The sequence below is a fragment of the Euprymna scolopes genome, chromosome 5, assembly GCF_053919585.1.
Source record: "Euprymna scolopes isolate OS-2025 chromosome 5, ASM5391958v1, whole genome shotgun sequence".
In the NCBI taxonomy this organism is placed as follows: Eukaryota; Metazoa; Mollusca; class Cephalopoda; order Sepiida; family Sepiolidae; genus Euprymna; species Euprymna scolopes.
The window spans coordinates 179,856,937-179,870,996 of NC_136486.1; the positions used below are offsets into that span (position 1 = coordinate 179,856,937).

At 34.0% G+C, this 14,060-nt stretch overlaps 1 long non-coding RNA gene across 1 annotated transcript in view; it reads left to right on the forward strand.

The window, feature by feature from the left end:
• Nucleotides 1–10,742, forward strand: part of LOC145277060 (uncharacterized) — a 72,898-nt gene extending 62,156 nt beyond the window's left edge. Inside the window, exon 3 of the long non-coding RNA XR_013868101.1 lies at nucleotides 1,569–10,742. This is a non-coding gene — a long non-coding RNA (uncharacterized LOC145277060). The remainder of the gene's footprint in view (nucleotides 1–1,568) is intronic.
• Nucleotides 10,743–14,060: the final 3,318 nt, after the last annotated feature.

The following is a 14,060-nucleotide window of genomic DNA, read 5'->3' on the forward strand; positions in this document are numbered from 1 at the left end:
TGAACAGAGCATTTTTTAGAATACAGTTACAGATTTCACCTTTATTATTTTTTAGGGATATTTTAGCATCACCTCTTTTCAAGACTATATCATTATTTGACTACCGTCAGCAAGTTCAACAAAATGACTTTGTAGATTAAAGTTTGAATCAAAATTGATAAAATCAGATTCCTTAGTGATAATGTATGCTGTAGCACCACAATCTACAAGGAGATTTTTACTGTTTGTGGTATTGTCAAAGTTACATCTGAATAGAAATGTATGTTCTTCCTCAAAGTTCTCAACGTTTTTTACAGAGTCCATTTTAGACCGTTTATATCGACATTGGAAACTTTTGTGGTTGGGTCGTCCACAATTATAGCAGATAATTTTATTCTTTTTCTTGGGAAAATTACTTTTGCGGAACACATTGCGGTGAGGTGCGTAATTTAGTGGTGTCTGTTTTCGAGAAGCATTTTTGAACTTCATAATGTTGCTGGAGTTATTGTCCACGAGCATCTGATTTGTCTCTTTGTAACTGCGCAATGCCACTTTAAATTCACTGAAATTTATGGGTTTGTCTTTTTGCATTATAATAGTTGTAAATGGTTTAAAATCGGCTGGAAGTCCCTTGAGGGTCATTGATATCAACAAGCTATCGCTTATTATTTCACCTGAAAGTTTTAAGGCACTGGCGGTTGTATCTGCCCTTATAATTGTTTCGTTGGTAATAGCTTCATCCTCGTTATATTTCAGAGACTTAGTTCTGTATATAGTGATATAATTTTCGGTTTCCCTTTTGATAAATAATGTTCTCTTAATATGTTCAATGCTTTCCGTTCGTCATCCAAGGTGTCTCTTATAATCAGAGACTGACTTCTATCGTCTAAGCATTGAATCAGTTCTGCAAAAACAATTGTGTTCTTTTCGAGAAATTTGGGGTTGTTAGGATTCTCTGTTGGAGATTGTATCACTTTGTGTAGTTTTCAAATTCTTATATATCCCAGAAATTTTACTTGCCACAATTCGAATTTAGATTCCAATCCGTCAAAGAAAAGACGATGGCTGGGCATATAACCTGTTAAGTGTTGAGACATTATGTTGAACAAAGATGGCGGTGTAGTTCAGATCAGATCCTGAGTGTAATTGGCAGTAACCAAGATGGCGGCCAAGAATCAAATGCAGTCCATGACATAGTTAATGACGCACTGATTGAATCCAATATTTGACAATTATTATAGTAACTTTGGAAGATTTCATTGATTGGTTTAGCACAGCAGGTGGTTATAAAAACGATTGGCGAATTCATTGGTCTCATACCCCCACCAGGAGTCAAAAACAGTTTACACTTACATGATGGAAAAATAAAGGTAAAAGAGAGACAACTCTTCAAATACTAAAAATCTGACAACTGATACATTTTCAATAAACTTATGGCATTTTGTATTACCAAACATCAACCCATCAAAGTAGAGGCTAAGTATTGCTTGGGCTAACCTTAATATTGCTACAATTTTCTTGTAAACTAAATACTTATATAAATATTAAGTTATTTCACTTGTATAATTCATGTTTTTTTTCTTTGACAGATGACCAAACCATTCTGAAAGAAAATTCAACAGCTAAAAAATTAAGAATATTCAAATCAACTTCTATAAAATGACAAGAAATATATTTGAATTGTAAATTTCTGAAACATCTAACAACATGTGTTCATTAAGTATTCAACAATATGATAAATACATACACTAAAATAGTATAACTCTTCTTAGGAAGAATATCAATTTTAAATTGTTAAAAAAATTAAAAAATATATTCTTATAAATTCCAAAAGATTTTGACATGGCAAAACCAGTAGAAAAGAACACATTTTCGTGTGGCATTTGTGAATCGGAATTCTCACGAAGATCACGGCTGAAAGGTCATTTACGAATACACACTGGAGAAAAGCCGTTCTCTTGCGAAGTTTGTGGAAATGCGTTTTCACGTAAATGTTATTTGAAAAAACACATCCGTGTTCACACTGGTGAGAAACCGTATATGTGTGATGAGTGCGGCTTTTCTTTTTCACAGAAATCTACGTTGAACACTCACAAACAAATCCACTCTGGACGGCAGCATGCATGTGAAGTGTGTGGATCACTATTTACATTTAAATCTAGTATGAATAGGCATATGAGAATACACACTGGAATCAAACCATACACGTGTCAAGTGTGCGAGGCAAAGTTTGCAGATAAATCATATTTGACGGTGCATATGCGAATACATACAGGAGAGAAACCATATCCATGTGAAATGTGTGGATCTACATTTTCAAATCGATCCAATTTGATAAAACACATGCGCAGGCACACTGGGGAATAAACTGAAATCAAAACATCTAATGTAGGAACTTCAGGCGATTAACAGTAAACTAAAACCTCTAAGAACATAATCAAAACATCCAATAAACTAACCTCTTCCCAAAGGGAAAAGGTAAAGCTTGGAAGAGTGGACCTCCTTGAATTGCACAGAACCATCAACATACCTTAGCCATTTAAAAAATTACCTACACTCTGTTGACTTTGATGCTGAGGGAAAACCCCCAGACAAAGATATACAGGCAAGCAGGTACATAAAAGACAGAGCCATTAAACCAGACATTATAATATGGAACAAGCCCGAAAGAACTGCGCTCGTTATCAATGTCACTATTCCAAATGACTCTGACCTTTATAAAGCTGAATGGGGATAAGATAACAAAATATCATGACCTGAAGAATGATCTACAAACAACGTGGTCTCTGAAAAAAATAAACATTATACTGGTTCTGAAAGGAGCAACTGGACTAATAAAAAAGAATCTTCAGAAATACAGAAGCAATCCCTGGGAGACCAAGCTATAATGAAATACAGATATCAGCTATAAAGATAACAATATATATCCTTAAAAGAGCCCTCAATTATAAATTTTAAACTCCAGGAGAGAGCACCTTGATCTCTGAAAACTAACTGAAATAAAATAAGAAAAAGGCAATAAACTGACATACTCGGCCTTAGGGCTGGGATCAAAGTGTAGTATCTGTTCTGCAGATGCTGCACTTAAGGTAATTTGTACTAGTCGATGGAGGGAACCCCTCTATATTGGGGACAATTATTATTTTTGGTAACCAGAGTGCCCCCGTTTTGCCTACTTTTAGGGGAGCTGGTTTTTACCCCACATTAAAAACGGCCTTTTGCCTAATTTGCTTTGGTGGGGAAACAAATAAATACAATAAAAAATCCAATGCAGGCACCTGAGGTGATTAACAATAAACTAACCCCTTCTCAAAGCCTGAGAAGGTGGAACTCCTAGAACATCATCAAAACATCCAATAAACTAACTTCTTCCTAAAGGAAAAAGGTAAAGCCTGAAAGAGTGGACCTCCTAGAATTGCACAAACCATCAACCTACCTCAGCCATTTCAAAAATTACCTAATTCTGTTGACTTTGATATTGAGAGAAAAAACTCTGGGTGAAGCAAACTTAAAAACATGCAATACTCTTTTTTAAATTTTCAACACATTAAAAAACTGACCTTCTCTCTAACTCTGCATTCGTTGGGAGGAAAATAGTTTGTGTTTCATAACATAGATACTTTCTGAAAGGTGTGTGATATGTAATTCATAGTGTTTGTGGAACACAATACCATGGGGCTACTTCCCGGCTGACTACAGCATGTTCATCTTAGCATCATAATAGGGTCATTTGACACAAGGGTTGGGAAATGGGATTTAAAAAGCTAACATCGTAGATAAAGAACACTTTACACTGCAAAAAAATGTCTGCGTAGCCCCTTAGTTATTTCCTGATTATCTTTGTTAAATGTGTGGCTCTACATTTTCAAATCGAGCTAATTTAATAAAACATGCACAGACACACCGGAGAATAACACAGAAAGTGCATATGTGAAAAGAACTCATTTCCTGTATATCTATGTTTGAAGTATAAAGCCAAACTAAAGATTTATTTGGAAAGCCCATAATACATTATTCTTCTGAAAATGCACATGAAATTGTATATCAGAAGGAGAAAATAGCAACCCTAGTTGAAGTTAGTATTCTTAATAATGTTGGCTTAAATATAACTGAGAGGCAGAAGATAATGAAATTACCAGGTCTTATGTATGACATGAAAAGAAACTGAAATCTTAGGAACATCTCAATCATTCTAGTAATTAAAGGAGTAACTAGACTCATCCAAAAAAGAATTTCAAAATCTACTTGGCAAATATACTTATATCTAAGTACAAGAGAGATACAGACAGTTGCCCTTAAAAGGATGGTTAAAATCTTAAAAATATCTGTTGGTTGGAAGGTATGAGCAGGTGAATATCTTGTAAGAATTATAAGAAAATTAAAAGCAGAATAACAGAAAATGCCTATGTGCAGAGAATTCCTTTGTTGCACATTTATGTTAAACTATAAAGTCAAATTGAAGAATTGTTTGGAAACCATATTATTGATTATTCTTCTGAAAATTCCTTTTCACTGCTTTACTTATTCAACTTTATGAAGCAAGGTAGACTTAAATGTGAACTATGAAAGATTTGAATGCAAAATGCAATAAACACCATTTTCTAAATTGTAAAATGTTCACTAAAGAAAGTTTCACATTTCAACTCTACTCCACTCTAAAGTCATGTTTTTCATAATGTGGTATTGGCAAAGCTTTGGTTTGTTTTTAATTAAAATTCGCTTTTTGTTAAAATATAAATTTTATATATTCATCTTTATATTTTTTAGTTTACAATTTAAATTGAATTTCTTGTCTTTTGCATTCAGACTTAATATATTGCATAAAGTATTTAAATGATACCTTGATCTCTGAAAAAACAAAAAACTGAATTAATTTGCATTTCATCTGAAGATGAATCGTGAGTTGTTTCAGGGGATTTTATTGTTTTTCAATAGAAAACAAAAAACATTGTAATTTAATAGACAAAGCATATCCCTCATAATAGTGAAAAAGGTCACTAAATCTTATTTAGAAAATAAACCCAGAATGGATAAAATGTATTTTTAATTCTGTAAAATATATGCGGAAGAAAATTTGATTACAAATGTTAGCCTTGGTCTATGAGAACTAACTAATATAAATTGAAATAATAGAAAATCATAGTCTTGTGATAAGTTATATTTTGCATTTTCATCATTTTTTTTATTTGAAAAGAAATCATGAATTGTGTGAGAGAATTTTATGCTGTTTTCGATTGCCACTAAAAAAGAGAATTCTTATGTAGTGCCCAATCTTTACTCATCATAGGATTAAAGAAACATCACAATTATTTTGTTTGGAAAATAGTTTTTTCATATGGACACTTTTATTCATAGTACACACATGAAACTCTAGTCTTCTTCGAAATAATCTCCTCTAGCTGCAATGCACTTGTTGTACTGTTCCAATAACTTCTGGAAGTATATATATTATTTGATTGGAATTCATTATTGGGATGGGTATTTATTTATTTATTGCACACTTATCCTCATTTTTCTTAGTTGTTATTTCATGACGTTTTGGCCAACTATTTCTCTGACCATCGTCAGGTGGCAACCAGGATGGGATAGGAACTCCAAACCTCCTAACTGCATTCTCAGTAATTACTGCCACTCATAGTTGTTGTTGTCTTATCACGTTTTTGGCCAAGTAAGCCTTTGGTCAGCTTTGGATAGGATTAAAACTGCTATCTTCAGACAATTCTCACCTGAAACCATAGAGATTCTCTATCCACTGTCCCACAGGCCCCGAAGAGCAATCAAGTTTGGATTTTTTGGTCTTATAAATCCATGTTTATTATCTGATCTTCCATGGTTGGTCCATACCGAATGGTATATATATTATTTTATTGAAATTCATTATTGAGATGAGTATTATTTACTAATTTATTGCAGGCTATTATCCTCATCTTTCTTAGTTGTTGTTTCACAACGTTTCGGCCAACTATTCCTCTGGCCTTTGTCAGGTGGTAAATGCAATGGGATAGGAACTCCGCAATAAATAAATTAATAAATAATACTCATCTCAATAATGAATCCCAATTAAATAATATATATACCATTTTGTATGGACCTGACTATATAATATCAGATAATAAATAAACATGGATTTAAAGGACCAAAAAATCCAACCTTGATTGCCCTTTGGGGCCTGTGGCGTAGTGGATAGAGATGTTGAATCTCTATGGTTCCAGGTGAGAATTGTCTGAAGATAGCGGTTTCAATCCTACCCAAACCTGGTCAAAGGCTTACTTGGCTAAAAAAGTGATGAGACAACAACAACTATGGTTGGCAGTGATTGCTGAAAATGCAGTTAGGAGGTTTGGAGTTCCTATCCCGTCGCAGTTACTGCCTGATGAAGGCCAGAGGAATAGTTAGCCAAAATGTTGTGAAACAACTAAGAAAGATGAGGATAATAGTTCGCAATAAATAAATCAATAAATTAACTTTTGGAAGGTCTAATAGAAGTCCTCTTATGTGAGTGTATCAATTCACAGTTTCTTTTCTTTTTTTTTTTTACAAAGGAGTCACCACTTATAAAGACCAGGAGGCCACTCGGGGATAAGGATTAATGAGTATATAGTACAATATCATAATAATCACTACTAATGGAAATTTGGTAAATTGGATTACTTAAGGGGACGGCTCATCAAGAACTTGTTCACATTGGACTTGAAGACTACTATATTGTTGTCAGTTGGAAAGCAGGGAAACAGAAGAGAGTTCCACATGTGTGCAGTTCTAAGAAAGAAGCTTTATTCATGGAATCTACGTTTAGGTTTAAGCACAGGTAAAGAGTGGGCCAAATTATTATTTCAGCTAGACTAGTGTTTTTCATGAAAGTCAATTGTCTTATAACAACAGCCTCTTAGGTTTCCCTTGAGCTTAAGGAATAGCTAAAAATCACAGGGAGCAAGGTCTGGACTATAGGGAGGGTAAGGAAATGTTTTGATGCCAATCTTGATTAAATAGTTGGTGACAAGGATGGAATTGTAGACTGCACTCTTGGGACAAACTCAAATCTTCCGCATCTTTAGTTCCTTGCAAATAATTGTGTGTACATTTCCCACACTGACATCAAACTGTACACTTATTATTTCTATAGACACACAACGGTCTTTATCCATAAAATTCTTTATTTGTCCATTCAATTCCGGTGTTCTGAATCCTTACTCCTCTCTCATACCTCTTTTCATCCTCACAGATTCCATGCCATTCTTGAATATTTTATGCCACTCAAAAACTGATGCTCAATTCATGCAAGATGGTCCAAAAGCAGTCTAAAGCATTCCATACATTTCTGTGGCAATTTTCCAAGTTTAAAACAGAATTTTATTCCATATTCTTCAAATGTGTCCTCACATCCAGATTGCATTTTTGAAATTCACCAGCTGTGACAATTAGACTTTAGTAGGGTGTATTCCAATTCCTGCTGTAACTGTTCATTTGAACCTGGAATCATAAGAATTGCTTAGTCATTTCATAAGATATATAACAATAACATACTGAATTTTCCAAAGTCTACAAAAATTATAAATGCCTGTACAAAAAAAGTTACGAAAAATATTGGAGGCACCTCATGACCTCTACACATTGTTTACTTTTTTTACATACATAGGGCATAATCATGTTGACACACTAGTTCTTGTTAGCTCACTAAAGTTAATCAATGTTGAGCCTGGTCAATATTAAATGGGTGACCATTTGGAAATAATAGGCATTGTATGTCAGAGGACCTTGACACAGCCCTGTAAGAACTACAAAAACCTGACATTGTCATGGTCATTTTCTCTGACTAGGATGTACATGTGACTGAAAACCGCTTGTGAATTTAATATTCACATTACACTTCCTCTTTCGAGGAAGTCAGTTTAACCCACCTACAGTTAGATTACCTTTTTATGATCTTTTTGTGCACTGGCTATCATTTCTATCCTATTTTTTTCATGACTTCAATTAATATGACCATGCATGTCATCACTAGACTTAGTTTAATTGCAAGAAATTTCCACAAAAACAAATACTAAAAGATGAGTTGTAAGACAGCATCAGAGATGCTAAAAGCTATGTCATGCATCAAGGTCACATACAAGTCTAAAAAGGCACAGTGAAATATTATTTATGTATCCTGAGGATGCAATTCAAATTATTTTTTAGAAACAATGCATTGCAATGTAAACTCATTAGGAATGTGAGTTCTCGTTTAGCCCCCAATTTTTAAATTTTTTATTCCCTGAAATTTAAGCCAATTGTAACTATGAGACAATTATCCATACATACATTTTTTTTTACAAATGAGTCACCACTTATTTTTAGAAGAGGTAAAAAGGCATTGTAAATCCATTTTCAGCAGCTCAGTAACTCATTTCCACTGTTTTGTCCCTCAGTCCTCATCTACCCTGAGTGATGTTTCTGACAAAGGCAGAATATGCTGTCTTCCCAGTCGGTAGCTTTATGTGAGCTAAAGATAACTTAATTATCTTTCCATTTTATTCTATTCTTGTTGCAATGCTGGAGGTAAACGTTTTCCTGGGTTGATGCAGTCCATCTTATAGGGAGCAAAACCATGCATGAACTCTGAAAGAAATTGTCTTTTCAGCATACTGGGGCTACTGCAAAACCATTTGGAGAATGGAGTCTGGACTATGCAGCAGGTTTTGCTGGGGCCTCTTGGTGGATAATAGTGGGGATTGTTACAGCTTTTCCTTTTCATTTGTCTTCAAGAGTCTTTCTTTACTTACTCTCTTCCCTATTCTCTTACTCTCTTTCCTCCCCTCTGCTCTGCTTTAAAAACAACTCTGCTGCTCCCCTCCACAAACTTTCCAACTTCGTTATGAAAAGCTCCCAACAAAAAAAGCAAGAAAACCCCCAGAACACCAATCTCTAACATAGACCCTCACTACATGGTCTCCTCTAACATTAAGAATCTATGTTCCAACCTTCCAGAAGTTGAAATCCAATTATGAGAGACCAAACTTGATCTGTTGTTCTTGTGTAAAACTGGCATTCGCTTAACTGCTTCCTTAGCTGGTTTATCCATCAAAGATTATTCAAACTTGACCTCCAAACCCGATCCTCCAGATCGCTATGGACATGGAGTATGTGCCTACTTTAAAAATGGCTTTCCCTGTGTCAGGGACATTTCCAAAAAGACTAAATTCACTTACATATGGTTCCAAGTTGCACTTACTCAGAGCACAGAATTTATATTTACTTCATGATTTCTCCCCTGCTTATAATCTAACACATATAGTCAATGAAGCCGCTAGGGTATCCGATTCTAACACTTTCACAATGTCCTTATCAGAAATATCCTTATGCTCTATGTTTAAAAAGAATGTGTCCTTTATAGCATCTGACTTAACAGATTGGTTAACCATCGATATAGACAACTACATATCTTCCAAAACCTTTCAAAAGAAACTAAACAGCCAGCCATGGTACACTCCTGAATGTCAGTAAATGCATACAGAAACTATTACTTCAATTGTTTTCAATGTAAAACTAAAACTAATAAGATATGGGTTTAAATAGGAAATAAGAGGAAATTAAAATATTTTAGAATGTTAAACTTTTTTACATGGAAAAATAAAAATGTTGGTAAACTCCAATTTTGGTAAACAAAAGCAACTTAAAGTTACAATTTGAAAAGTGATTCCAAAGATTGTTTTAAAATAATTATAGGAATGCTGTTGTAATTCCCAACTATATATGGTAACAAAATATAATGAGGTTAACAAGAAGAAATGAACACAAACACATGAAAAATGTTATAAAAACTTGCATTTATAGGAAAGACAGGGAAGGAAGAATGTTTCCTTGCAAAAGCAGTTGTGTTTTGTGGAACTTATCTGTAACATTTGTCCTTTTAACAGTGTCTGTTTCTGGTGTTGTTTTGGCTGGATTGAGGAAGAAAAGGAAGCCTCGAGTTCTGTGCTGGAGTTGTTGAAATCCTCACATATGTCTAGTGTTAAAATGACAGAGAGAGCTAACAGGAACATATTGTCTTTGAGGGCCCAACAAACAAAAGAAGAAAGGGATTTGTAAAAAACGCTTTTATAGGTGTCTGTGAGGATCTTAAAAGGAAGGCTGTGATTGGTTCTTTTTCACCCAATCATAGGTCACTCTGTTAGTAACTCCTTAATAATTTAAATAATGTTTTACTTGAAGGAGATTAGATATTTTGGGAAGCGATTGAAAAGACACCCGAACATATTTCAAGTAACTGATAGCAATTGACAAATACAGTGAGTGTTTTTCTTTCTTTTGATCCTATAAATTCCAGGAAAACAAGAATGTGTCTGCACTACAAATCCATATGAAAGAAGTGAAAGTTGTTGGCATTCATAATATTATCTTCATTATCCAACTGAAATGATTCAGACATTTTCATTCAGTTCAACGTTGAATCTTCACTACATAAAGCAATTTTTCAATGTATTCTCACTATACAACACAAACATTTTGAACTCGTATAAATTCGCTGATAGATTCACCAAATTGATATTGTTGACTTGCAAAACAATAACACTTTCGAATTTAAAAGTTCAAAAATATCCTTCTACCTGATGCATGGTTTGTAATGAGTTCCTACACATCTGGAGATATATTTCACCTATGCATTGTTTCTTTTTTATTCACAAAAACATATTCATTTCATCAAAATGAAACTCCTAAAATATGTATCTGCTGCTAATTTAATTCTTTGTTTCTATTTATTTAAAATAAATACATTGTAATTTTTTTGTTGGTTTTTAAGGATGTGTTTTATATGAAAACTTGTTATTTTTATGTTCTCGTTTTTTTTTTTCAATTTGAATCCAGAGGATTATAACAGATTTAGTCGTCTTCTGCTCACCTTGTCTATTAACAACATAAATATCAAACGATTGTTTACTCTTGACCGTCTTCACTTTATGTAAAATGCATTAGATAAATGGAGAAAAGCCAACATATGTAATATCTGAAAATTAGGTAGATAATTTATAGTATTTGAAATCAAATTGTGGAGGGGATTTTTCAACATTCTCTCTAATTAGTGTTCTTGAAAAAACGTAACATCAAATATTTCAGATTAAATGTTTTATCAGGTTGACAAGAAAGTTCTTGCGATTTTTAACTTTGAAATTCAGATGAACATATCTTGGTTAAAACATTTAGTGATCGAAATAAGCACCATCAGAATCAACACACTTTTGTCAACACAACACAAGTGTATTTATGCCAGTAATATAAAAATCTTGCAATGAAGGTGTTTTATATATTGCTTAAGTTTTTGAAGCATTTCTCATGCAAAAAGTTGTTGAGATGCTTGAAAAAGTGGTAGTCTGTAGGTGAGAGGTCTGAAGAGTATGGTGTATGAAGCAGTTTCGTACCTCAATTCATTCAACTTCTGCAGCGTTGATTTAGCAGCATGTGATCAGGCATTATCATGGAGGAGAATTGAACCTTTTCCATTGATGGGGTGTTGTTGAAGTTTCTGATGCATTTCATCCTTTTGTTGACAGTACTTCTCTGGCATAATAGTTTCACCTGCATTTAAAAAACTGTAATAGATGAGACCAGTTGCAGACCACCAAACAGTCAGCATGACTTCTTTCTGGTGCAACTGCCTTTGGGAAGTGTCATGAAGCTTCATTGGCATCTAACCACTGAGCTGAACTTTGCTGGTTGTTGTGAAGAACTCACTTTTCATGGCAAGACATAATCCAGTTAAGAAATGGGTCATTCTTGTTGCATAAAGATAGCACTTCATAACAGTGTTTCTTTTGATTGTCATTTAATTTGTGAAGCATCCATTTATGAAGTTTTTGTCTTTCCAATCTCTCTCAAGTGGTTGGAAATGATTGTATACAGAGCATCTAATTCAGAAGCAAATTCTCAAACAGTTGTATGCTGATTGGCTTTGACTAAGACTCTTAATTGATCGTTGTCAACATCCAATGGCCTACCACTATGCTCATCATCTTCAAGACTCTCATTGCTGCCACGAGATTTTTTGAATGACCATTGTGCTGCATGTTCAGTAGTAATTCTTGGGCCAAATGCTTTGTTGATATTGCGAGCTGTTTCAGCAGCTTTTATGCCTTGCTTGAATTGAAATAAGAAAAGTGTGCAAATGTTTTTTTCCATCTTGTGTTCAATGTTCTGAAAAGAAGATATAATTGTTTTAAAATGATTGTAATTTAATCGAATAGATAGAGTGAAAAAGGGCTTGTTAAATGATATATAAAATAAAGATCTTATAATGAAAACTTATTTGAAAATACATTGTTTGAAATTAAAATTAAAAATTCCACAAGAACTTTCTTGTCAACTTAATATAAAAATTATGAAGTGTCTAACATAAAGAATTTTGGGAATTATTATTCAAATCACTATTGATAAAAATTCCATTTCCAATTTAGAGTTCATCAATGTGTAGTAATTAAGGCTTCAGCCATTGTTAAAACTGTTGGCCTCTCTTAATATGTATATTATTTGTAAATTAACTCATTAACAATTGCACAAGATCTAACTTCATGTCCAGATCTTCTCATCAGGAAACTACAAAGAATAACATTACATGATGTTGGAGACTCCCCTCCATTGGATTAATGGACTATCTCATGACATCACCTCCTCTGCTGACGTCACTTCTGAGAACGAGTACCGGTGCCTGGCAGTCAGAGATTGGTACGCAGCTAAGCAGGTCGTGTGCAAACATCCAACAGTTGAGGAATGGTATTGCTCAACCCGCATTGTCTGTAATATATGTGAATACATATTTGTTTCTAAAAGTCCTGTGTTCCTTTCGTTTTATTACCATTTAACACCATAACAACTGGCGACATACGGATTCGACTTTCACATGGGTTAACTCTACAAAAAAGGAAAAAATGAAACTAATTGGACTTCAAAAGAACTTCGAATTTACAAGCTAAGAATTCAGCTGGCAATTACTTTCTAAAAACAAAATTCTAAAAACAAAAAAAGAAAGAAATGAACGCAAGGCAAAGCCCTCAACTCAATTGTAAGTAATCTTTTATCTCTTTATATAAATTTAAAAGAACTGTACCAAATGCATTTTTGTTAGTGCTGTAAAAATTAATTTGGTTGCTTATTGAAAGAAGGAAAAAAAAAGAGAAAAATGTTGACCCAAATTCACTGCGAAACAATTTTAATTGTAATTTGTCTACTGTTGATTCTTATGCAAATTTGGACATTTTTCAAATGAAGAGAAAAGTTTTTTGTTTTTTTTGCCTTTGCTTTTTGCTGCTAACTTCATGCAAATTTTTAATGGAAGCGAAATGTTTTTTTCCCTTTATTTATTTATTTATTTATTTTTTACATAGGCATCACCACTTATCAAGGCCAAGAGATCACGGGTTAAAGAGTGTACAGTAAAAATTGGACAATATAGTAATCGTTAGTAATGGAAATTCGGTAAATTTGTAAACTTATATGGAACGGCTCATCAAAAACTTGTTTATGTTAGACTTGAAGACAACAATATTGTAGTCAGCTGGAAAGCAGGAAAACGGAAGACAATTCCATAGGCATGCAGTTCTAAGAAAGAAGCTTTGTTCATGGAATCTTCATTTAGGTTTAGGCACAGATAAAAAGTGGGGGTAATTATTGAGAGTGGTTTCTGCTAGACGGGTGTTACTTGTGAAAGTTTGGTGAGGAAGGACCATAGATTGGAGCTCAGTCAAGCACCTGCCATGAAAATAATGATTAATCAGAGACAAACTCGCGACATCTCTTCTGTGAGAAAGAGGTTGCAGGGAAGAGAAAAGGACACCTCCGGGTTTACGAAGTCTATTTTGAACTCTATCAAGGCAGGATAAGTCCTTTCTAGCAGCTCCTGCCCAAATGTTGTAACAGTACTCCATCCTTGGACATACCTGGCTCTTATATAGATAGAGAATTACATCAATGAGATATCTACTGGATTAATAGAGGATCCCACTATTTTTCCAGCAGCCTTGGCAACATATTTAATGTATGTGTTCCATTTAAGATCCGGAGTAAAGGTCAAGTCCAGAAGCTTGTCAAAACATGAGACCTCCTCAAGACAGGAG